This window comes from Hyla sarda, unplaced genomic scaffold (genome assembly GCF_029499605.1).
Source record: "Hyla sarda isolate aHylSar1 unplaced genomic scaffold, aHylSar1.hap1 scaffold_153, whole genome shotgun sequence".
Taxonomy (NCBI): domain Eukaryota; kingdom Metazoa; phylum Chordata; class Amphibia; order Anura; family Hylidae; genus Hyla; species Hyla sarda.
In genome coordinates, this window is record NW_026608165.1 from 492,618 (window position 1) to 515,903 (window position 23,286).

The window sequence follows — 23,286 nt, forward strand, 5'->3', positions numbered from 1 at the left end:
GTGGAAATGGGTTTAAAAGTGATTTCGGCGGAGAATATATATATATATATATATATATATATATATATATATATACGCGCACACACACACATATATATAAACGTATTCTCCGTTGAGATATTGCAGCCGCTGCTGTGTCCAGGCCCAGGAGCCTTAGCACTGTGCTGTGATGTCACTCAATACCACTGACATCACTAGGTGTAAACAACATCTCTCCTTTGCTGTGTATGTGACTATGGAGCTGTTTGGTGATGTCGTCTATTATGGCCTTCATAGAAGCAACAGGAGATTGTTGCATCCATCTAGAACCCTCAGAACTACAGTGCTATGATGTCACTCACTTCCACAGGCCTTGCAGAGTGTAAACAACAACAACCCAGCTTTGTTGTGTATGTAACCATAGGGATTGTGATGTCACCTAGAACCTTCACAGCAGCGACAGCTTTATGAGGAGCATCAGCACTGCTCTGCCTGAGCAGAACCATCACCGCCATAGGTTGTCAAATAACCCGGATTTAACCCACACAGGTAAGTCCAATGGGGTGCAGGCATGTCCTCTATGCTTACAGCTTCCCGTGGGTGTTGGTTTGATACCGTTTGGGGACAGCCAAGGAGGCATCTGCAGGCAACAAAGGTAGGTGTGTGCTTGTGTGTGTGTTTCCTATGCAGATCCTAAGCCCAGTGTCACATGCAAGTAGGAGGAGTAAGAAGGGTTCCTGGCAAATCCGGGTTATGGATTGCATTTAAAAAGGCCCCGTGGGAGTGCAATGGGCCCCTGTCTTGCTGCTTAGCAATAATGGTATGGGTTTAGGTTCTGCTGTGTGTACTGGTGGTTGACTGCCCCCCAGCCCAGAGTGTGCATGGAAAATTGTCTGGCAGCCTCCCTGACAGCAAGCAGTGATAGTGCCCATGAAGGGGACCTTGTTGGGCCCGCCCCTTTCACGGTTATCGCTTCTCGGCCTTTTGGCTAAGATCAAGTGTAGTATCTGTTCTTATCAGTTTAATATCTGATACGTCCCCTATCTGGGGACCATATATTAAATGGATTTTTGAGAACGGGGGCCGATTTCGAAGCTTGCTTCCGTCGCCCTATGCATTGACCCGATATGGCAGTATCTTCGGGTACAGTGCACCACCCCCTTACAGGGTTAAAAAGAAAGATTCCTACTTTCATTGCTACCTGCTTGCTGGCTAGCCAGCTAGCCAGCCCTGTGGGCCTTGCTGCTGCTGCTGCTGCTGCAGCCAAAAAACAAAAGGTGGTGCTGCTGCTGCTTCTGCTGCTTCTGCTTGTGTCTGGCCGCTGTTGGAGCGTCCAGGCACAGGACTTCTGCTGCTGCTGACTAAATGGCCTCCTTAATTGGATCATTTGAGTAGCCAGCACACCTGTGCAGGTAGGGCATGACATGATAGGCAGCTGCCTTGATAGCGGGTGGGTGCTGAATGTTCCTAATTGACAAAATAAGATTAATGCTTATGAAGAAATATAAAATCTCATCCCTTCCCCAATATCGCGCCACACCCCTACCCCTTAATTCCCTGGTTGAACTTGATGGACATATGTCTTTTTTCGACCGTACTAACTATGTAACTATGTAACATAACATGGGGGGGTCTCCTGGCTGTTCACACAGGTGTGTCATTGCTGTACATTGACCATGCATTGCTTCTGTGGTATTGCAAAGGCAAAGACAAATGCTTCCAGCCATCCATTGCACTAATGGATTGGTCATCAGCTGGCTGTCTATGTCCCGCATCAATATAGACCAAAGTACAGAGGGTTAGGCTATGCTATAGTGCACCTACCTGATGCATCAGAAGGTGCGAGGCCCTTGCTAAATTCTGTGCACAGACTTTGAGATCTATGCTTTAGACTGTATCTAAACCTGCTCCAACATGGACTGACATTCTGGCCTACTTTCAGCCGATGCGACTTGTCTGTCGCTGAACAGTCGCTTTTTATGTATTCAGCACCTATGTATAATGTTGTAAAAATGCTCTAGAAGCTAAAGTCGCAGAAATGTCACACATATTTGGCCTGCAACTTTCTGTGCGACAAATTCAGACAGGAAAAATCAGTATAAATCCTTAGAAAATTATCCCCCAGTGTCTCCATCTGCTGGCGGTATTGAATAAGCATTGCTGCACTGATGGGGTATGCATTAGACGAAAAAAAAGAAGAAAAAGAAGAATAATACGCCCAGAAAAGAGGCGAAAAGGAGAAAAACGTAAAAAAACGTGAAAAAAAAGTAAGAGGAAGAGAAGGGAAAAAAAGGTGGAAATGGGTTTAAAAGTGATTTCGGCGGAGAAATATATATATATATATATATATATATATATATATATATATATACGCGCACACACACACATATATATAAACGTATTCTCCGTTGAGATATTGCAGCCGCTGCTGTGTCCAGGCCCAGGAGCCTTAGCACTGTGCTGTGATGTCACTCAATACCACTGACATCACTAGGTGTAAACAACATCTCTCCTTTGCTGTGTATGTGACTATGGAGCTGTTTGGTGATGTCGTCTATTATGGCCTTCATAGAAGCAACAGGAGATTGTTGCATCCATCTAGAACCCTCAGAACTACAGTGCTATGATGTCACTCACTTCCACAGGCCTTGCAGAGTGTAAACAACAACAACCCAGCTTTGTTGTGTATGTAACCATAGGGATTGTGATGTCACCTAGAACCTTCACAGCAGCGACAGCTTTATGAGGAGCATCAGCACTGCTCTGCCTGAGCAGAACCATCACCGCCATAGGTTGTCAAATAACCCGGATTTAACCCACACAGGTAAGTCCAATGGGGTGCAGGCATGTCCTCTATGCTTACAGCTTCCCGTGGGTGTTGGTTTGATACCGTTTGGGGACAGCCAAGGAGGCATCTGCAGGCAACAAAGGTAGGTGTGTGCTTGTGTGTGTGTTTCCTATGCAGATCCTAAGCCCAGTGTCACATGCAAGTAGGAGGAGTAAGAAGGGTTCCTGGCAAATCCGGGTTATGGATTGCATTTAAAAAGGCCCCGTGGGAGTGCAATGGGCCCCTGTCTTGCTGCTTAGCAATAATGGTATGGGTTTAGGTTCTGCTGTGTGTACTGGTGGTTGACTGCCCCCCAGCCCAGAGTGTGCATGGAAAATTGTCTGGCAGCCTCCCTGACAGCAAGCAGTGATAGTGCCCATGAAGGGGACCTTGTTGGGCCCGCCCCTTTCACGGTTATCGCTTCTCGGCCTTTTGGCTAAGATCAAGTGTAGTATCTGTTCTTATCAGTTTAATATCTGATACGTCCCCTATCTGGGGACCATATATTAAATGGATTTTTGAGAACGGGGGCCGATTTCGAAGCTTGCTTCCGTCGCCCTATGCATTGACCCGATATGGCAGTATCTTCGGGTACAGTGCACCACCCCCTTACAGGGTTAAAAAGAAAGATTCCTACTTTCATTGCTACCTGCTTGCTGGCTAGCCAGCTAGCCAGCCCTGTGGGCCTTGCTGCTGCTGCTGCTGCTGCAGCCAAAAAACAAAAGGTGGTGCTGCTGCTGCTTCTGCTGCTTCTGCTTGTGTCTGGCCGCTGTTGGAGCGTCCAGGCACAGGACTTCTGCTGCTGCTGACTAAATGGCCTCCTTAATTGGATCATTTGAGTAGCCAGCACACCTGTGCAGGTAGGGCATGACATGATAGGCAGCTGCCTTGATAGCGGGTGGGTGCTGAATGTTCCTAATTGACAAAATAAGATTAATGCTTATGAAGAAATATAAAATCTCATCCCTTCCCCAATATCGCGCCACACCCCTACCCCTTAATTCCCTGGTTGAACTTGATGGACATATGTCTTTTTTCGACCGTACTAACTATGTAACTATGTAACATAACATGGGGGGGGTCTCCTGGCTGTTCACACAGGTGTGTCATTGCTGTACATTGACCATGCATTGCTTCTGTGGTATTGCAAAGGCAAAGACAAATGCTTCCAGCCATCCATTGCACTAATGGATTGGTCATCAGCTGGCTGTCTATGTCCCGCATCAATATAGACCAAAGTACAGAGGGTTAGGCTATGCTATAGTGCACCTACCTGATGCATCAGAAGGTGCGAGGCCCTTGCTAAATTCTGTGCACAGACTTTGAGATCTATGCTTTAGACTGTATCTAAACCTGCTCCAACATGGACTGACATTCTGGCCTACTTTCAGCCGATGCGACTTGTCTGTCGCTGAACAGTCGCTTTTTATGTATTCAGCACCTATGTATAATGTTGTAAAAATGCTCTAGAAGCTAAAGTCGCAGAAATGTCACACATATTTGGCCTGCAACTTTCTGTGCGACAAATTCAGACAGGAAAAATCAGTATAAATCCTTAGAAAATTATCCCCCAGTGTCTCCATCTGCTGGCGGTATTGAATAAGCATTGCTGCACTGATGGGGTATGCATTAGACGAAAAAAAAGAAGAAAAAGAAGAATAATACGCCCAGAAAAGAGGCGAAAAGGAGAAAAACGTAAAAAAACGTGAAAAAAAAGTAAGAGGAAGAGAAGGGAAAAAAAGGTGGAAATGGGTTTAAAAGTGATTTCGGCGGAGAAATATATATATATATATATATATATATATATATATATATATATATATATACGCGCACACACACACATATATATAAACGTATTCTCCGTTGAGATATTGCAGCCGCTGCTGTGTCCAGGCCCAGGAGCCTTAGCACTGTGCTGTGATGTCACTCAATACCACTGACATCACTAGGTGTAAACAACATCTCTCCTTTGCTGTGTATGTGACTATGGAGCTGTTTGGTGATGTCGTCTATTATGGCCTTCATAGAAGCAACAGGAGATTGTTGCATCCATCTAGAACCCTCAGAACTACAGTGCTATGATGTCACTCACTTCCACAGGCCTTGCAGAGTGTAAACAACAACAACCCAGCTTTGTTGTGTATGTAACCATAGGGATTGTGATGTCACCTAGAACCTTCACAGCAGCGACAGCTTTATGAGGAGCATCAGCACTGCTCTGCCTGAGCAGAACCATCACCGCCATAGGTTGTCAAATAACCCGGATTTAACCCACACAGGTAAGTCCAATGGGGTGCAGGCATGTCCTCTATGCTTACAGCTTCCCGTGGGTGTTGGTTTGATACCGTTTGGGGACAGCCAAGGAGGCATCTGCAGGCAACAAAGGTAGGTGTGTGCTTGTGTGTGTGTTTCCTATGCAGATCCTAAGCCCAGTGTCACATGCAAGTAGGAGGAGTAAGAAGGGTTCCTGGCAAATCCGGGTTATGGATTGCATTTAAAAAGGCCCCGTGGGAGTGCAATGGGCCCCTGTCTTGCTGCTTAGCAATAATGGTATGGGTTTAGGTTCTGCTGTGTGTACTGGTGGTTGACTGCCCCCCAGCCCAGAGTGTGCATGGAAAATTGTCTGGCAGCCTCCCTGACAGCAAGCAGTGATAGTGCCCATGAAGGGGACCTTGTTGGGCCCGCCCCTTTCACGGTTATCGCTTCTCGGCCTTTTGGCTAAGATCAAGTGTAGTATCTGTTCTTATCAGTTTAATATCTGATACGTCCCCTATCTGGGGACCATATATTAAATGGATTTTTGAGAACGGGGGCCGATTTCGAAGCTTGCTTCCGTCGCCCTATGCATTGACCCGATATGGCAGTATCTTCGGGTACAGTGCACCACCCCCTTACAGGGTTAAAAAGAAAGATTCCTACTTTCATTGCTACCTGCTTGCTGGCTAGCCAGCTAGCCAGCCCTGTGGGCCTTGCTGCTGCTGCTGCTGCTGCAGCCAAAAAACAAAAGGTGGTGCTGCTGCTGCTTCTGCTGCTTCTGCTTGTGTCTGGCCGCTGTTGGAGCGTCCAGGCACAGGACTTCTGCTGCTGCTGACTAAATGGCCTCCTTAATTGGATCATTTGAGTAGCCAGCACACCTGTGCAGGTAGGGCATGACATGATAGGCAGCTGCCTTGATAGCGGGTGGGTGCTGAATGTTCCTAATTGACAAAATAAGATTAATGCTTATGAAGAAATATAAAATCTCATCCCTTCCCCAATATCGCGCCACACCCCTACCCCTTAATTCCCTGGTTGAACTTGATGGACATATGTCTTTTTTCGACCGTACTAACTATGTAACTATGTAACATAACATGGGGGGGTCTCCTGGCTGTTCACACAGGTGTGTCATTGCTGTACATTGACCATGCATTGCTTCTGTGGTATTGCAAAGGCAAAGACAAATGCTTCCAGCCATCCATTGCACTAATGGATTGGTCATCAGCTGGCTGTCTATGTCCCGCATCAATATAGACCAAAGTACAGAGGGTTAGGCTATGCTATAGTGCACCTACCTGATGCATCAGAAGGTGCGAGGCCCTTGCTAAATTCTGTGCACAGACTTTGAGATCTATGCTTTAGACTGTATCTAAACCTGCTCCAACATGGACTGACATTCTGGCCTACTTTCAGCCGATGCGACTTGTCTGTCGCTGAACAGTCGCTTTTTTATGTATTCAGCACCTATGTATAATGTTGTAAAAATGCTCTAGAAGCTAAAGTCGCAGAAATGTCACACATATTTGGCCTGCAACTTTCTGTGCGACAAATTCAGACAGGAAAAATCAGTATAAATCCTTAGAAAATTATCCCCCAGTGTCTCCATCTGCTGGCGGTATTGAATAAGCATTGCTGCACTGATGGGGTATGCATTAGACGAAAAAAAAGAAGAAAAAGAAGAATAATACGCCCAGAAAAGAGGCGAAAAGGAGAAAAACGTAAAAAAACGTGAAAAAAAAGTAAGAGGAAGAGAAGGGAAAAAAAGGTGGAAATGGGTTTAAAAGTGATTTCGGCGGAGAAATATATATATATATATATATATATATATATATATATATATATACGCGCACACACACACATATATATAAACGTATTCTCCGTTGAGATATTGCAGCCGCTGCTGTGTCCAGGCCCAGGAGCCTTAGCACTGTGCTGTGATGTCACTCAATACCACTGACATCACTAGGTGTAAACAACATCTCTCCTTTGCTGTGTATGTGACTATGGAGCTGTTTGGTGATGTCGTCTATTATGGCCTTCATAGAAGCAACAGGAGATTGTTGCATCCATCTAGAACCCTCAGAACTACAGTGCTATGATGTCACTCACTTCCACAGGCCTTGCAGAGTGTAAACAACAACAACCCAGCTTTGTTGTGTATGTAACCATAGGGATTGTGATGTCACCTAGAACCTTCACAGCAGCGACAGCTTTATGAGGAGCATCAGCACTGCTCTGCCTGAGCAGAACCATCACCGCCATAGGTTGTCAAATAACCCGGATTTAACCCACACAGGTAAGTCCAATGGGGTGCAGGCATGTCCTCTATGCTTACAGCTTCCCGTGGGTGTTGGTTTGATACCGTTTGGGGACAGCCAAGGAGGCATCTGCAGGCAACAAAGGTAGGTGTGTGCTTGTGTGTGTGTTTCCTATGCAGATCCTAAGCCCAGTGTCACATGCAAGTAGGAGGAGTAAGAAGGGTTCCTGGCAAATCCGGGTTATGGATTGCATTTAAAAAGGCCCCGTGGGAGTGCAATGGGCCCCTGTCTTGCTGCTTAGCAATAATGGTATGGGTTTAGGTTCTGCTGTGTGTACTGGTGGTTGACTGCCCCCCAGCCCAGAGTGTGCATGGAAAATTGTCTGGCAGCCTCCCTGACAGCAAGCAGTGATAGTGCCCATGAAGGGGACCTTGTTGGGCCCGCCCCTTTCACGGTTATCGCTTCTCGGCCTTTTGGCTAAGATCAAGTGTAGTATCTGTTCTTATCAGTTTAATATCTGATACGTCCCCTATCTGGGGACCATATATTAAATGGATTTTTGAGAACGGGGGCCGATTTCGAAGCTTGCTTCCGTCGCCCTATGCATTGACCCGATATGGCAGTATCTTCGGGTACAGTGCACCACCCCCTTACAGGGTTAAAAAGAAAGATTCCTACTTTCATTGCTACCTGCTTGCTGGCTAGCCAGCTAGCCAGCCCTGTGGGCCTTGCTGCTGCTGCTGCTGCAGCCAAAAAACAAAAGGTGGTGCTGCTGCTGCTTCTGCTGCTTCTGCTTGTGTCTGGCCGCTGTTGGAGCGTCCAGGCACAGGACTTCTGCTGCTGCTGACTAAATGGCCTCCTTAATTGGATCATTTGAGTAGCCAGCACACCTGTGCAGGTAGGGCATGACATGATAGGCAGCTGCCTTGATAGCGGGTGGGTGCTGAATGTTCCTAATTGACAAAATAAGATTAATGCTTATGAAGAAATATAAAATCTCATCCCTTCCCCAATATCGCGCCACACCCCTACCCCTTAATTCCCTGGTTGAACTTGATGGACATATGTCTTTTTTCGACCGTACTAACTATGTAACTATGTAACATAACATGGGGGGGGTCTCCTGGCTGTTCACACAGGTGTGTCATTGCTGTACATTGACCATGCATTGCTTCTGTGGTATTGCAAAGGCAAAGACAAATGCTTCCAGCCATCCATTGCACTAATGGATTGGTCATCAGCTGGCTGTCTATGTCCCGCATCAATATAGACCAAAGTACAGAGGGTTAGGCTATGCTATAGTGCACCTACCTGATGCATCAGAAGGTGCGAGGCCCTTGCTAAATTCTGTGCACAGACTTTGAGATCTATGCTTTAGACTGTATCTAAACCTGCTCCAACATGGACTGACATTCTGGCCTACTTTCAGCCGATGCGACTTGTCTGTCGCTGAACAGTCGCTTTTTATGTATTCAGCACCTATGTATAATGTTGTAAAAATGCTCTAGAAGCTAAAGTCGCAGAAATGTCACACATATTTGGCCTGCAACTTTCTGTGCGACAAATTCAGACAGGAAAAATCAGTATAAATCCTTAGAAAATTATCCCCCAGTGTCTCCATCTGCTGGCGGTATTGAATAAGCATTGCTGCACTGATGGGGTATGCATTAGACGAAAAAAAAGAAGAAAAAGAAGAATAATACGCCCAGAAAAGAGGCGAAAAGGAGAAAAACGTAAAAAAACGTGAAAAAAAAGTAAGAGGAAGAGAAGGGAAAAAAAGGTGGAAATGGGTTTAAAAGTGATTTCGGCGGAGAAATATATATATATATATATATATATATATATATATATATATATATATACGCGCACACACACACATATATATAAACGTATTCTCCGTTGAGATATTGCAGCCGCTGCTGTGTCCAGGCCCAGGAGCCTTAGCACTGTGCTGTGATGTCACTCAATACCACTGACATCACTAGGTGTAAACAACATCTCTCCTTTGCTGTGTATGTGACTATGGAGCTGTTTGGTGATGTCGTCTATTATGGCCTTCATAGAAGCAACAGGAGATTGTTGCATCCATCTAGAACCCTCAGAACTACAGTGCTATGATGTCACTCACTTCCACAGGCCTTGCAGAGTGTAAACAACAACAACCCAGCTTTGTTGTGTATGTAACCATAGGGATTGTGATGTCACCTAGAACCTTCACAGCAGCGACAGCTTTATGAGGAGCATCAGCACTGCTCTGCCTGAGCAGAACCATCACCGCCATAGGTTGTCAAATAACCCGGATTTAACCCACACAGGTAAGTCCAATGGGGTGCAGGCATGTCCTCTATGCTTACAGCTTCCCGTGGGTGTTGGTTTGATACCGTTTGGGGACAGCCAAGGAGGCATCTGCAGGCAACAAAGGTAGGTGTGTGCTTGTGTGTGTGTTTCCTATGCAGATCCTAAGCCCAGTGTCACATGCAAGTAGGAGGAGTAAGAAGGGTTCCTGGCAAATCCGGGTTATGGATTGCATTTAAAAAGGCCCCGTGGGAGTGCAATGGGCCCCTGTCTTGCTGCTTAGCAATAATGGTATGGGTTTAGGTTCTGCTGTGTGTACTGGTGGTTGACTGCCCCCCAGCCCAGAGTGTGCATGGAAAATTGTCTGGCAGCCTCCCTGACAGCAAGCAGTGATAGTGCCCATGAAGGGGACCTTGTTGGGCCCGCCCCTTTCACGGTTATCGCTTCTCGGCCTTTTGGCTAAGATCAAGTGTAGTATCTGTTCTTATCAGTTTAATATCTGATACGTCCCCTATCTGGGGACCATATATTAAATGGATTTTTGAGAACGGGGGCCGATTTCGAAGCTTGCTTCCGTCGCCCTATGCATTGACCCGATATGGCAGTATCTTCGGGTACAGTGCACCACCCCCTTACAGGGTTAAAAAGAAAGATTCCTACTTTCATTGCTACCTGCTTGCTGGCTAGCCAGCTAGCCAGCCCTGTGGGCCTTGCTGCTGCTGCTGCTGCTGCAGCCAAAAAACAAAAGGTGGTGCTGCTGCTGCTTCTGCTGCTTCTGCTTGTGTCTGGCCGCTGTTGGAGCGTCCAGGCACAGGACTTCTGCTGCTGCTGACTAAATGGCCTCCTTAATTGGATCATTTGAGTAGCCAGCACACCTGTGCAGGTAGGGCATGACATGATAGGCAGCTGCCTTGATAGCGGGTGGGTGCTGAATGTTCCTAATTGACAAAATAAGATTAATGCTTATGAAGAAATATAAAATCTCATCCCTTCCCCAATATCGCGCCACACCCCTACCCCTTAATTCCCTGGTTGAACTTGATGGACATATGTCTTTTTTCGACCGTACTAACTATGTAACTATGTAACATAACATGGGGGGGTCTCCTGGCTGTTCACACAGGTGTGTCATTGCTGTACATTGACCATGCATTGCTTCTGTGGTATTGCAAAGGCAAAGACAAATGCTTCCAGCCATCCATTGCACTAATGGATTGGTCATCAGCTGGCTGTCTATGTCCCGCATCAATATAGACCAAAGTACAGAGGGTTAGGCTATGCTATAGTGCACCTACCTGATGCATCAGAAGGTGCGAGGCCCTTGCTAAATTCTGTGCACAGACTTTGAGATCTATGCTTTAGACTGTATCTAAACCTGCTCCAACATGGACTGACATTCTGGCCTACTTTCAGCCGATGCGACTTGTCTGTCGCTGAACAGTCGCTTTTTATGTATTCAGCACCTATGTATAATGTTGTAAAAATGCTCTAGAAGCTAAAAGTCGCAGAAATGTCACACATATTTGGCCTGCAACTTTCTGTGCGACAAATTCAGACAGGAAAAATCAGTATAAATCCTTAGAAAATTATCCCCCAGTGTCTCCATCTGCTGGCGGTATTGAATAAGCATTGCTGCACTGATGGGGTATGCATTAGACGAAAAAAAAGAAGAAAAAGAAGAATAATACGCCCAGAAAAGAGGCGAAAAGGAGAAAAACGTAAAAAAACGTGAAAAAAAAGTAAGAGGAAGAGAAGGGAAAAAAAGGTGGAAATGGGTTTAAAAGTGATTTCGGCGGAGAAATATATATATATATATATATATATATATATATATATATATATATACGCGCACACACACACATATATATAAACGTATTCTCCGTTGAGATATTGCAGCCGCTGCTGTGTCCAGGCCCAGGAGCCTTAGCACTGTGCTGTGATGTCACTCAATACCACTGACATCACTAGGTGTAAACAACATCTCTCCTTTGCTGTGTATGTGACTATGGAGCTGTTTGGTGATGTCGTCTATTATGGCCTTCATAGAAGCAACAGGAGATTGTTGCATCCATCTAGAACCCTCAGAACTACAGTGCTATGATGTCACTCACTTCCACAGGCCTTGCAGAGTGTAAACAACAACAACCCAGCTTTGTTGTGTATGTAACCATAGGGATTGTGATGTCACCTAGAACCTTCACAGCAGCGACAGCTTTATGAGGAGCATCAGCACTGCTCTGCCTGAGCAGAACCATCACCGCCATAGGTTGTCAAATAACCCGGATTTAACCCACACAGGTAAGTCCAATGGGGTGCAGGCATGTCCTCTATGCTTACAGCTTCCCGTGGGTGTTGGTTTGATACCGTTTGGGGACAGCCAAGGAGGCATCTGCAGGCAACAAAGGTAGGTGTGTGCTTGTGTGTGTGTTTCCTATGCAGATCCTAAGCCCAGTGTCACATGCAAGTAGGAGGAGTAAGAAGGGTTCCTGGCAAATCCGGGTTATGGATTGCATTTAAAAAGGCCCCGTGGGAGTGCAATGGGCCCCTGTCTTGCTGCTTAGCAATAATGGTATGGGTTTAGGTTCTGCTGTGTGTACTGGTGGTTGACTGCCCCCCAGCCCAGAGTGTGCATGGAAAATTGTCTGGCAGCCTCCCTGACAGCAAGCAGTGATAGTGCCCATGAAGGGGACCTTGTTGGGCCCGCCCCTTTCACGGTTATCGCTTCTCGGCCTTTTGGCTAAGATCAAGTGTAGTATCTGTTCTTATCAGTTTAATATCTGATACGTCCCCTATCTGGGGACCATATATTAAATGGATTTTTGAGAACGGGGGCCGATTTCGAAGCTTGCTTCCGTCGCCCTATGCATTGACCCGATATGGCAGTATCTTCGGGTACAGTGCACCACCCCCTTACAGGGTTAAAAAGAAAGATTCCTACTTTCATTGCTACCTGCTTGCTGGCTAGCCAGCTAGCCAGCCCTGTGGGCCTTGCTGCTGCTGCTGCTGCTGCTGCAGCCAAAAAACAAAAGGTGGTGCTGCTGCTGCTTCTGCTGCTTCTGCTTGTGTCTGGCCGCTGTTGGAGCGTCCAGGCACAGGACTTCTGCTGCTGCTGACTAAATGGCCTCCTTAATTGGATCATTTGAGTAGCCAGCACACCTGTGCAGGTAGGGCATGACATGATAGGCAGCTGCCTTGATAGCGGGTGGGTGCTGAATGTTCCTAATTGACAAAATAAGATTAATGCTTATGAAGAAATATAAAATCTCATCCCTTCCCCAATATCGCGCCACACCCCTACCCCTTAATTCCCTGGTTGAACTTGATGGACATATGTCTTTTTTCGACCGTACTAACTATGTAACTATGTAACATAACATGGGGGGGTCTCCTGGCTGTTCACACAGGTGTGTCATTGCTGTACATTGACCATGCATTGCTTCTGTGGTATTGCAAAGGCAAAGACAAATGCTTCCAGCCATCCATTGCACTAATGGATTGGTCATCAGCTGGCTGTCTATGTCCCGCATCAATATAGACCAAAGTACAGAGGGTTAGGCTATGCTATAGTGCACCTACCTGATGCATCAGAAGGTGCGAGGCCCTTGCTAAATTCTGTGCACAGACTTTGAGATCTATGCTTTAGACTGTATCTAAACCTGCTCCAACATGGACTGACATTCTGGCCTACTTTCAGCCGATGCGACTTGTCTGTCGCTGAACAGTCGCTTTTTATGTATTCAGCACCTATGTATAATGTTGTAAAAATGCTCTAGAAGCTAAAGTCGCAGAAATGTCACACATATTTGGCCTGCAACTTTCTGTGCGACAAATTCAGACAGGAAAAATCAGTATAAATCCTTAGAAAATTATCCCCCAGTGTCTCCATCTGCTGGCGGTATTGAATAAGCATTGCTGCACTCATGGGGTATGCATTAGACGAAAAAAAAGAAGAAAAAGAAGAATAATACGCCCAGAAAAGAGGCGAAAAGGAGAAAAACGTAAAAAAACGTGAAAAAAAAGTAAGAGGAAGAGAAGGGAAAAAAAGGTGGAAATGGGTTTAAAAGTGATTTCGGCGGAGAAATATATATATATATATATATATATATATATATATATATATATATATATACGCGCACACACACACATATATATAAACGTATTCTCCGTTGAGATATTGCAGCCGCTGCTGTGTCCAGGCCCAGGAGCCTTAGCACTGTGCTGTGATGTCACTCAATACCACTGACATCACTAGGTGTAAACAACATCTCTCCTTTGCTGTGTATGTGACTATGGAGCTGTTTGGTGATGTCGTCTATTATGGCCTTCATAGAAGCAACAGGAGATTGTTGCATCCATCTAGAACCCTCAGAACTACAGTGCTATGATGTCACTCACTTCCACAGGCCTTGCAGAGTGTAAACAACAACAACCCAGCTTTGTTGTGTATGTAACCATAGGGATTGTGATGTCACCTAGAACCTTCACAGCAGCGACAGCTTTATGAGGAGCATCAGCACTGCTCTGCCTGAGCAGAACCATCACCGCCATAGGTTGTCAAATAACCCGGATTTAACCCACACAGGTAAGTCCAATGGGGTGCAGGCATGTCCTCTATGCTTACAGCTTCCCGTGGGTGTTGGTTTGATACCGTTTGGGGACAGCCAAGGAGGCATCTGCAGGCAACAAAGGTAGGTGTGTGCTTGTGTGTGTGTTTCCTATGCAGATCCTAAGCCCAGTGTCACATGCAAGTAGGAGGAGTAAGAAGGGTTCCTGGCAAATCCGGGTTATGGATTGCATTTAAAAAGGCCCCGTGGGAGTGCAATGGGCCCCTGTCTTGCTGCTTAGCAATAATGGTATGGGTTTAGGTTCTGCTGTGTGTACTGGTGGTTGACTGCCCCCCAGCCCAGAGTGTGCATGGAAAATTGTCTGGCAGCCTCCCTGACAGCAAGCAGTGATAGTGCCCATGAAGGGGACCTTGTTGGGCCCGCCCCTTTCACGGTTATCGCTTCTCGGCCTTTTGGCTAAGATCAAGTGTAGTATCTGTTCTTATCAGTTTAATATCTGATACGTCCCCTATCTGGGGACCATATATTAAATGGATTTTTGAGAACGGGGGCCGATTTCGAAGCTTGCTTCCGTCGCCCTATGCATTGACCCGATATGGCAGTATCTTCGGGTACAGTGCACCACCCCCTTACAGGGTTAAAAAGAAAGATTCCTACTTTCATTGCTACCTGCTTGCTGGCTAGCCAGCTAGCCAGCCCTGTGGGCCTTGCTGCTGCTGCTGCTGCTGCTGCAGCCAAAAAACAAAAGGTGGTGCTGCTGCTGCTTCTGCTGCTTCTGCTTGTGTCTGGCCGCTGTTGGAGCGTCCAGGCACAGGACTTCTGCTGCTGCTGACTAAATGGCCTCCTTAATTGGATCATTTGAGTAGCCAGCACACCTGTGCAGGTAGGGCATGACATGATAGGCAGCTGCCTTGATAGCGGGTGGGTGCTGAATGTTCCTAATTGACAAAATAAGATTAATGCTTATGAAGAAATATAAAATCTCATCCCTTCCCCAATATCGCGCCACACCCCTACCCCTTAATTCCCTGGTTGAACTTGATGGACATATGTCTTTTTTCGACCGTACTAACTATGTAACTATGTAACATAACATGGGGGGGTCTCCTGGCTGTTCACACAGGTGTGTCATTGCTGTACATTGACCATGCATTGCTTCTGTGGTATTGCAAAGGCAAAGACAAATGCTTCCAGCCATCCATTGCACTAATGGATTGGTCATCAGCTGGCTGTCTATGTCCCGCATCAATATAGACCAAAGTACAGAGGGTTAGGCTATGCTATAGTGCACCTACCTGATGCATCAGAAGGTGCGAGGCCCTTGCTAAATTCTGTGCACAGACTTTGAGATCTATGCTTTAGACTGTATCTAAACCTGCTCCAACATGGACTGACATTCTGGCCTACTTTCAGCCGATGCGACTTGTCTGTCGCTGAACAGTCGCTTTTTATGTATTCAGCACCTATGTATAATGTTGTAAAAATGCTCTAGAAGCTAAAGTCGCAGAAATGTCACACATATTTGGCCTGCAACTTTCTGTGCGACAAATTCAGACAGGAAAAATCAGTATAAATCCTTAGAAAATTATCCCCCAGTGTCTCCATCTGCTGGCGGTATTGAATAAGCATTGCTGCACTGATGGGGTATGCATTAGACGAAAAAAAAGAAGAAAAAGAAGAATAATACGCCCAGAAAAGAGGCGAAAAGGAGAAAAACGTAAAAAAACGTGAAAAAAAAGTAAGAGGAAGAGAAGGGAAAAAAAGGTGGAAATGGGTTTAAAAGTGATTTCGGCGGAGAAATATATATATATATATATATATATATATATATATATATATACGCGCACACACACACATATATATAAACGTATTCTCCGTTGAGATATTGCAGCCGCTGCTGTGTCCAGGCCCAGGAGCCTTAGCACTGTGCTGTGATGTCACTCAATACCACTGACATCACTAGGTGTAAACAACATCTCTCCTTTGCTGTGTATGTGACTATGGAGCTGTTTGGTGATGTCGTCTATTATGGCCTTCATAGAAGCAACAGGAGATTGTTGCATCCATCTAGAACCCTCAGAACTACAGTGCTATGATGTCACTCACTTCCACAGGCCTTGCAGAGTGTAAACAACAACAACCCAGCTTTGTTGTGTATGTAACCATAGGGATTGTGATGTCACCTAGAACCTTCACAGCAGCGACAGCTTTATGAGGAGCATCAGCACTGCTCTGCCTGAGCAGAACCATCACCGCCATAGGTTGTCAAATAACCCGGATTTAACCCACACAGGTAAGTCCAATGGGGTGCAGGCATGTCCTCTATGCTTACAGCTTCCCGTGGGTGTTGGTTTGATACCGTTTGGGGACAGCCAAGGAGGCATCTGCAGGCAACAAAGGTAGGTGTGTGCTTGTGTGTGTGTTTCCTATGCAGATCCTAAGCCCAGTGTCACATGCAAGTAGGAGGAGTAAGAAGGGTTCCTGGCAAATCCGGGTTATGGATTGCATTTAAAAAGGCCCCGTGGGAGTGCAATGGGCCCCTGTCTTGCTGCTTAGCAATAATGGTATGGGTTTAGGTTCTGCTGTGTGTACTGGTGGTTGACTGCCCCCCAGCCCAGAGTGTGCATGGAAAATTGTCTGGCAGCCTCCCTGACAGCAAGCAGTGATAGTGCCCATGAAGGGGACCTTGTTGGGCCCGCCCCTTTCACGGTTATCGCTTCTCGGCCTTTTGGCTAAGATCAAGTGTAGTATCTGTTCTTATCAGTTTAATATCTGATACGTCCCCTATCTGGGGACCATATATTAAATGGATTTTTGAGAACGGGGGCCGATTTCGAAGCTTGCTTCCGTCGCCCTATGCATTGACCCGATATGGCAGTATCTTCGGGTACAGTGCACCACCCCCTTACAGGGTTAAAAAGAAAGATTCCTACTTTCATTGCTACCTGCTTGCTGGCTAGCCAGCTAGCCAGCCCTGTGGGCCTTGCTGCTGCTGCTGCTGCTGCAGCCAAAAAACAAAAGGTGGTGCTGCTGCTGCTTCTGCTGCTTCTGCTTGTGTCTGGCCGCTGTTGGAGCGTCCAGGCACAGGACTTCTGCTGCTGCTGACTAAATGGCCTCCTTAATTGGATCATTTGAGTAGCCAGCACACCTGTGCAGGTAGGGCATGACATGATAGGCAGCTGCCTTGATAGCGGGTGGGTGCTGAATGTTCCTAATTGACAAAATAAGATTAATGCTTATGAAGAAATATAAAATCTCATCCCTTCCCCAATATCGCGCCACACCCCTACCCCTTAATTCCCTGGTTGAACTTGATGGACATATGTCTTTTTTCGACCGTACTAACTATGTAACTATGTAACATAACATGGGGGGGTCTCCTGGCTGTTCACACAGGTGTGTCATTGCTGTACATTGACCATGCATTGCTTCTGTGGTATTGCAAAGGCAAAGACAAATGCTTCCAGCCATCCATTGCACTAATGGATTGGTCATCAGCTGGCTGTCTATGTCCCGCATCAATATAGACCAAAGTACAGAGGGTTAGGCTATGCTATAGTGCACCTACCTGATGCATCAGAAGGTGCGAGGCCCTTGCTAAATTCTGTGCACAGACTTTGAGATCTATGCTTTAGACTGTATCTAAACCTGCTCCAACATGGACTGACATTCTGGCCTACTTTCAGCCGATGCGACTTGTCTGTCGCTGAACAGTCGCTTTTTATGTATTCAGCACCTATGTATAATGTTGTAAAAATGCTCTAGAAGCTAAAGTCGCAGAAATGTCACACATATTTGGCCTGCAACTTTCTGTGCGACAAATTCAGACAGGAAAAATCAGTATAAATCCTTAGAAAATTATCCCCCAGTGTCTCCATCTGCTGGCGGTATTGAATAAGCATTGCTGCACTGATGGGGTATGCATTAGACGAAAAAAAAGAAGAAAAAGAAGAATAATACGCCCAGAAAAGAGGCGAAAAGGAGAAAAACGTAAAAAAACGTGAAAAAAAAGGAAGAGGAAGAGAAGGGAAAAAAAGGTGGAAATGGGTTTAAAAGTGATTTCGGCGGAGAAATATATATATATATATATATATATATATATATATATATATATATATATATATACGCGCACACACACACATATATATAAACGTATTCTCCGTTGAGATATTGCAGCCGCTGCTGTGTCCAGGCCCAGGAGCCTTAGCACTGTGCTGTGATGTCACTCAATACCACTGACATCACTAGGTGTAAACAACATCTCTCCTTTGCTGTGTATGTGACTATGGAGCTGTTTGGTGATGTCGTCTATTATGGCCTTCATAGAAGCAACAGGAGATTGTTGCATCCATCTAGAACCCTCAGAACTACAGTGCTATGATGTCACTCACTTCCACAGGCCTTGCAGAGTGTAAACAACAACAACCCAGCTTTGTTGTGTATGTAACCATAGGGATTGTGATGTCACCTAGAACCTTCACAGCAGCGACAGCTTTATGAGGAGCATCAGCACTGCTCTGCCTGAGCAGAACCATCACCGCCATAGGTTGTCAAATAACCCGGATTTAACCCACACAGGTAAGTCCAATGGGGTGCAGGCATGTCCTCTATGCTTACAGCTTCCCGTGGGTGTTGGTTTGATACCGTTTGGGGACAGCCAAGGAGGCATCTGCAGGCAACAAAGGTAGGTGTGTGCTTGTGTGTGTGTTTCCTATGCAGATCCTAAGCCCAGTGTCACATGCAAGTAGGAGGAGTAAGAAGGGTTCCTGGCAAATCCGGGTTATGGATTGCATTTAAAAAGGCCCCGTGGGAGTGCAATGGGCCCCTGTCTTGCTGCTTAGCAATAATGGTATGGGTTTAGGTTCTGCTGTGTGTACTGGTGGTTGACTGCCCCCCAGCCCAGAGTGTGCATGGAAAATTGTCTGGCAGCCTCCCTGACAGCAAGCAGTGATAGTGCCCATGAAGGGGACCTTGTTGGGCCCGCCCCTTTCACGGTTATCGCTTCTCGGCCTTTTGGCTAAGATCAAGTGTAGTATCTGTTCTTATCAGTTTAATATCTGATACGTCCCCTATCTGGGGACCATATATTAAATGGATTTTTGAGAACGGGGGCCGATTTCGAAGCTTGCTTCCGTCGCCCTATGCATTGACCCGATATGGCAGTATCTTCGGGTACAGTGCACCACCCCCTTACAGGGTTAAAAAGAAAGATTCCTACTTTCATTGCTACCTGCTTGCTGGCTAGCCAGCTAGCCAGCCCTGTGGGCCTTGCTGCTGCTGCTGCTGCAGCCAAAAAACAAAAGGTGGTGCTGCTGCTGCTTCTGCTGCTTCTGCTTGTGTCTGGCCGCTGTTGGAGCGTCCAGGCACAGGACTTCTGCTGCTGCTGACTAAATGGCCTCCTTAATTGGATCATTTGAGTAGCCAGCACACCTGTGCAGGTAGGGCATGACATGATAGGCAGCTGCCTTGATAGCGGGTGGGTGCTGAATGTTCCTAATTGACAAAATAAGATTAATGCTTATGAAGAAATATAAAATCTCATCCCTTCCCCAATATCGCGCCACACCCCTACCCCTTAATTCCCTGGTTGAACTTGATGGACATATGTCTTTTTTCGACCGTACTAACTATGTAACTATGTAACATAACATGGGGGGGTCTCCTGGCTGTTCACACAGGTGTGTCATTGCTGTACATTGACCATGCATTGCTTCTGTGGTATTGCAAAGGCAAAGACAAATGCTTCCAGCCATCCATTGCACTAATGGATTGGTCATCAGCTGGCTGTCTATGTCCCGCATCAATATAGACCAAAGTACAGAGGGTTAGGCTATGCTATTGTGCACCTACCTGATGCATCAGAAGGTGCGAGGCCCTTGCTAAATTCTGTGCACAGACTTTGAGATCTATGCTTTAGACTGTATCTAAACCTGCTCCAACATGGACTGACATTCTGGCCTACTTTCAGCCGATGCGACTTGTCTGTCGCTGAACAGTCGCTTTTTATGTATTCAGCACCTATGTATAATGTTGTAAAAATGCTCTAGAAGCTAAAGTCGCAGAAATGTCACACATATTTGGCCTGCAACTTTCTGTGCGACAAATTCAGACAGGAAAAATCAGTATAAATCCTTAGAAAATTATCCCCCAGTGTCTCCATCTGCTGGCGGTATTGAATAAGCATTGCTGCACTGATGGGGTATGCATTAGACGAAAAAAAAGAAGAAAAAGAAGAATAATACGCCCAGAAAAGAGGCGAAAAGGAGAAAAACGTAAAAAAACGTGAAAAAAAAGTAAGAGGAAGAGAAGGGAAAAAAAGGTGGAAATGGGTTTAAAAGTGATTTCGGCGGAGAAATATATATATATATATATATATATATATATATATATATATATATATATACGCGCACACACACACATATATATAAACGTATTCTCCGTTGAGATATTGCAGCCGCTGCTGTGTCCAGGCCCAGGAGCCTTAGCACTGTGCTGTGATGTCACTCAATACCACTGACATCACTAGGTGTAAACAACATCTCTCCTTTGCTGTGTATGTGACTATGGAGCTGTTTGGTGATGTCGTCTATTATGGCCTTCATAGAAGCAACAGGAGATTGTTGCATCCATCTAGAACCCTCAGAACTACAGTGCTATGATGTCACTCACTTCCACAGGCCTTGCAGAGTGTAAACAACAACAACCCAGCTTTGTTGTGTATGTAACCATAGGGATTGTGATGTCACCTAGAACCTTCACAGCAGCGACAGCTTTATGAGGAGCATCAGCACTGCTCTGCCTGAGCAGAACCATCACCGCCATAGGTTGTCAAATAACCCGGATTTAACCCACACAGGTAAGTCCAATGGGGTGCAGGCATGTCCTCTATGCTTACAGCTTCCCGTGGGTGTTGGTTTGATACCGTTTGGGGACAGCCAAGGAGGCATCTGCAGGCAACAAAGGTAGGTGTGTGCTTGTGTGTGTGTTTCCTATGCAGATCCTAAGCCCAGTGTCACATGCAAGTAGGAGGAGTAAGAAGGGTTCCTGGCAAATCCGGGTTATGGATTGCATTTAAAAAGGCCCCGTGGGAGTGCAATGGGCCCCTGTCTTGCTGCTTAGCAATAATGGTATGGGTTTAGGTTCTGCTGTGTGTACTGGTGGTTGACTGCCCCCCAGCCCAGAGTGTGCATGGAAAATTGTCTGGCAGCCTCCCTGACAGCAAGCAGTGATAGTGCCCATGAAGGGGACCTTGTTGGGCCCGCCCCTTTCACGGTTATCGCTTCTCGGCCTTTTGGCTAAGATCAAGTGTAGTATCTGTTCTTATCAGTTTTCATGCTGGTGGGGATGGGTGCTGCATGGAGGATGCAGGTGTACCAGGGCTTTCCGGGGCTGGTTCTGAGGAATCAGCTCGACGGCTGCCCCGATGTGACCTGTTCCCTCAGGGTCTCGCCATGAGGCTGAGAGGGTCTGGAGCCGAGGTACTTTTGTGCCTCGGGGAGTGGTGACCCCGAGGTGCCGAAACTCACTGGGAGAATAGACTCACTGAGTTGAAGCACGGGCACCATAATCTCTTCACCTTGTGGCACTCACCTCTTGATTCCCGGCCTTCTGGCTAGGATCAGAGAAATTTTTATAGATCCGGCCGGATGTCCGGGCAGTATATCTGCACACATTCACTTATTTATTTCTTTTTTGTCTCACTGTGTCACTTTTTGCGTGTTGTGTGTTCACAGGATTGGTCAGGATGCGGTAGCCCTTCTGGGTGTCCCTCCTGGCGGTCTAGGGGAGGTGTGTGTGGCCATTAGGTTCCGCACCTCCCTGCAAACACCCCGGGTACTCCTGCTTTGGCAGGGTACCTACCGTAATCGGCTCTGCGGGCAGATACCTTGGCTAACGCCAAGGGGGATGCCGGGAGCATTTGTGGTCCCCTAGTAGCTTCGGCGAAAAGGGACATCGAACCTGGAACCTCGCAGGTACCTTTTGGTCCGGAGGCGAAGGGTAAGGTTTGTTGGGGGGCCTCTCTCCTATCGGAGAAGGGCTTGCGATAGACCGCATCCTTTGTGCACGTTTTTTTAGTGTAACACGTTTGCACTTTTTCTTGCACTTTGGGTGAATCGAAAGCACGTTCCTCGGCTTTAGATAAAAAAAAAAAAAAATCTGTTCTTATCAGTTTAATATCTGATACGTCCCCTATCTGGGGACCATATATTAAATGGATTTTTGAGAACGGGGGCCGATTTCGAAGCTTGCTTCCGTCGCCCTATGCATTGACCCGATATGGCAGTATCTTCGGGTACAGTGCACCACCCCCTTACAGGGTTAAAAAGAAAGATTCCTACTTTCATTGCTACCTGCTTGCTGGCTAGCCAGCTAGCCAGCCCTGTGGGCCTTGCTGCTGCTGCTGCTGCTGCAGCCAAAAAACAAAAGGTGGTGCTGCTGCTGCTTCTGCTGCTTCTGCTTGTGTCTGGCCGCTGTTGGAGCGTCCAGGCACAGGACTTCTGCTGCTGCTGACTAAATGGCCTCCTTAATTGGATCATTTGAGTAGCCAGCACACCTGTGCAGGTAGGGCATGACATGATAGGCAGCTGCCTTGATAGCGGGTGGGTGCTGAATGTTCCTAATTGACAAAATAAGATTAATGCTTATGAAGAAATATAAAATCTCATCCCTTCCCCAATATCGCGCCACACCCCTACCCCTTAATTCCCTGGTTGAACTTGATGGACATATGTCTTTTTTCGACCGTACTAACTATGTAACTATGTAACATAACATGGGGGGGTCTCCTGGCTGTTCACACAGGTGTGTCATTGCTGTACATTGACCATGCATTGCTTCTGTGGTATTGCAAAGGCAAAGACAAATGCTTCCAGCCATCCATTGCACTAATGGATTGGTCATCAGCTGGCTGTCTATGTCCCGCATCAATATAGACCAAAGTACAGAGGGTTAGGCTATGCTATAGTGCACCTACCTGATGCATCAGAAGGTGCGAGGCCCTTGCTAAATTCTGTGCACAGACTTTGAGATCTATGCTTTAGACTGTATCTAAACCTGCTCCAACATGGACTGACATTCTGGCCTACTTTCAGCCGATGCGACT

General features: G+C 46.4%; 9 non-coding genes and 2 pseudogenes across 9 annotated transcripts; all 11 read left to right on the forward strand.

Annotated features, from left to right (window-relative positions):
* The first annotated feature begins 947 nt into the window (after positions 1-947).
* On the forward strand, positions 948-1,138 carry LOC130309553 (U2 spliceosomal RNA). The gene has a single exon (XR_008858216.1). It is a non-coding gene; the product is annotated as a U2 spliceosomal RNA (small nuclear RNA).
* Positions 1,139-3,222: 2,084 nt separating this feature from the next.
* On the forward strand, positions 3,223-3,413 carry LOC130309554 (U2 spliceosomal RNA). The gene has a single exon (XR_008858217.1). It is a non-coding gene; the product is annotated as a U2 spliceosomal RNA (small nuclear RNA).
* A 2,091-nt stretch (positions 3,414-5,504) lies between these two features.
* On the forward strand, positions 5,505-5,695 carry LOC130309555 (U2 spliceosomal RNA). Its single transcript, XR_008858218.1, has one exon. It is a non-coding gene; the product is annotated as a U2 spliceosomal RNA (small nuclear RNA).
* A 2,085-nt stretch (positions 5,696-7,780) lies between these two features.
* On the forward strand, positions 7,781-7,971 carry LOC130309556 (U2 spliceosomal RNA). Its single transcript, XR_008858219.1, has one exon. It is a non-coding gene; the product is annotated as a U2 spliceosomal RNA (small nuclear RNA).
* A 2,086-nt stretch (positions 7,972-10,057) lies between these two features.
* LOC130309558 (U2 spliceosomal RNA) lies at positions 10,058-10,248 on the forward strand. The gene has a single exon (XR_008858221.1). It is a non-coding gene; the product is annotated as a U2 spliceosomal RNA (small nuclear RNA).
* A 2,087-nt stretch (positions 10,249-12,335) lies between these two features.
* On the forward strand, positions 12,336-12,526 carry LOC130309559 (U2 spliceosomal RNA). The gene has a single exon (XR_008858222.1). It is a non-coding gene; the product is annotated as a U2 spliceosomal RNA (small nuclear RNA).
* Positions 12,527-14,619: 2,093 nt separating this feature from the next.
* On the forward strand, positions 14,620-14,810 carry LOC130309560 (U2 spliceosomal RNA). Its single transcript, XR_008858223.1, has one exon. It is a non-coding gene; the product is annotated as a U2 spliceosomal RNA (small nuclear RNA).
* A 2,085-nt stretch (positions 14,811-16,895) lies between these two features.
* LOC130309562 (U2 spliceosomal RNA) lies at positions 16,896-17,086 on the forward strand. The gene has a single exon (XR_008858224.1). It is a non-coding gene; the product is annotated as a U2 spliceosomal RNA (small nuclear RNA).
* Positions 17,087-19,180: 2,094 nt separating this feature from the next.
* Positions 19,181-19,371, forward strand: LOC130309563 (U2 spliceosomal RNA). The gene has a single exon (XR_008858225.1). It is a non-coding gene; the product is annotated as a U2 spliceosomal RNA (small nuclear RNA).
* A 2,087-nt stretch (positions 19,372-21,458) lies between these two features.
* Positions 21,459-21,618, forward strand: LOC130309597 (U2 spliceosomal RNA; annotated as a pseudogene).
* A 693-nt stretch (positions 21,619-22,311) lies between these two features.
* Positions 22,312-22,492, forward strand: LOC130309589 (U2 spliceosomal RNA; annotated as a pseudogene).
* Positions 22,493-23,286: the final 794 nt, after the last annotated feature.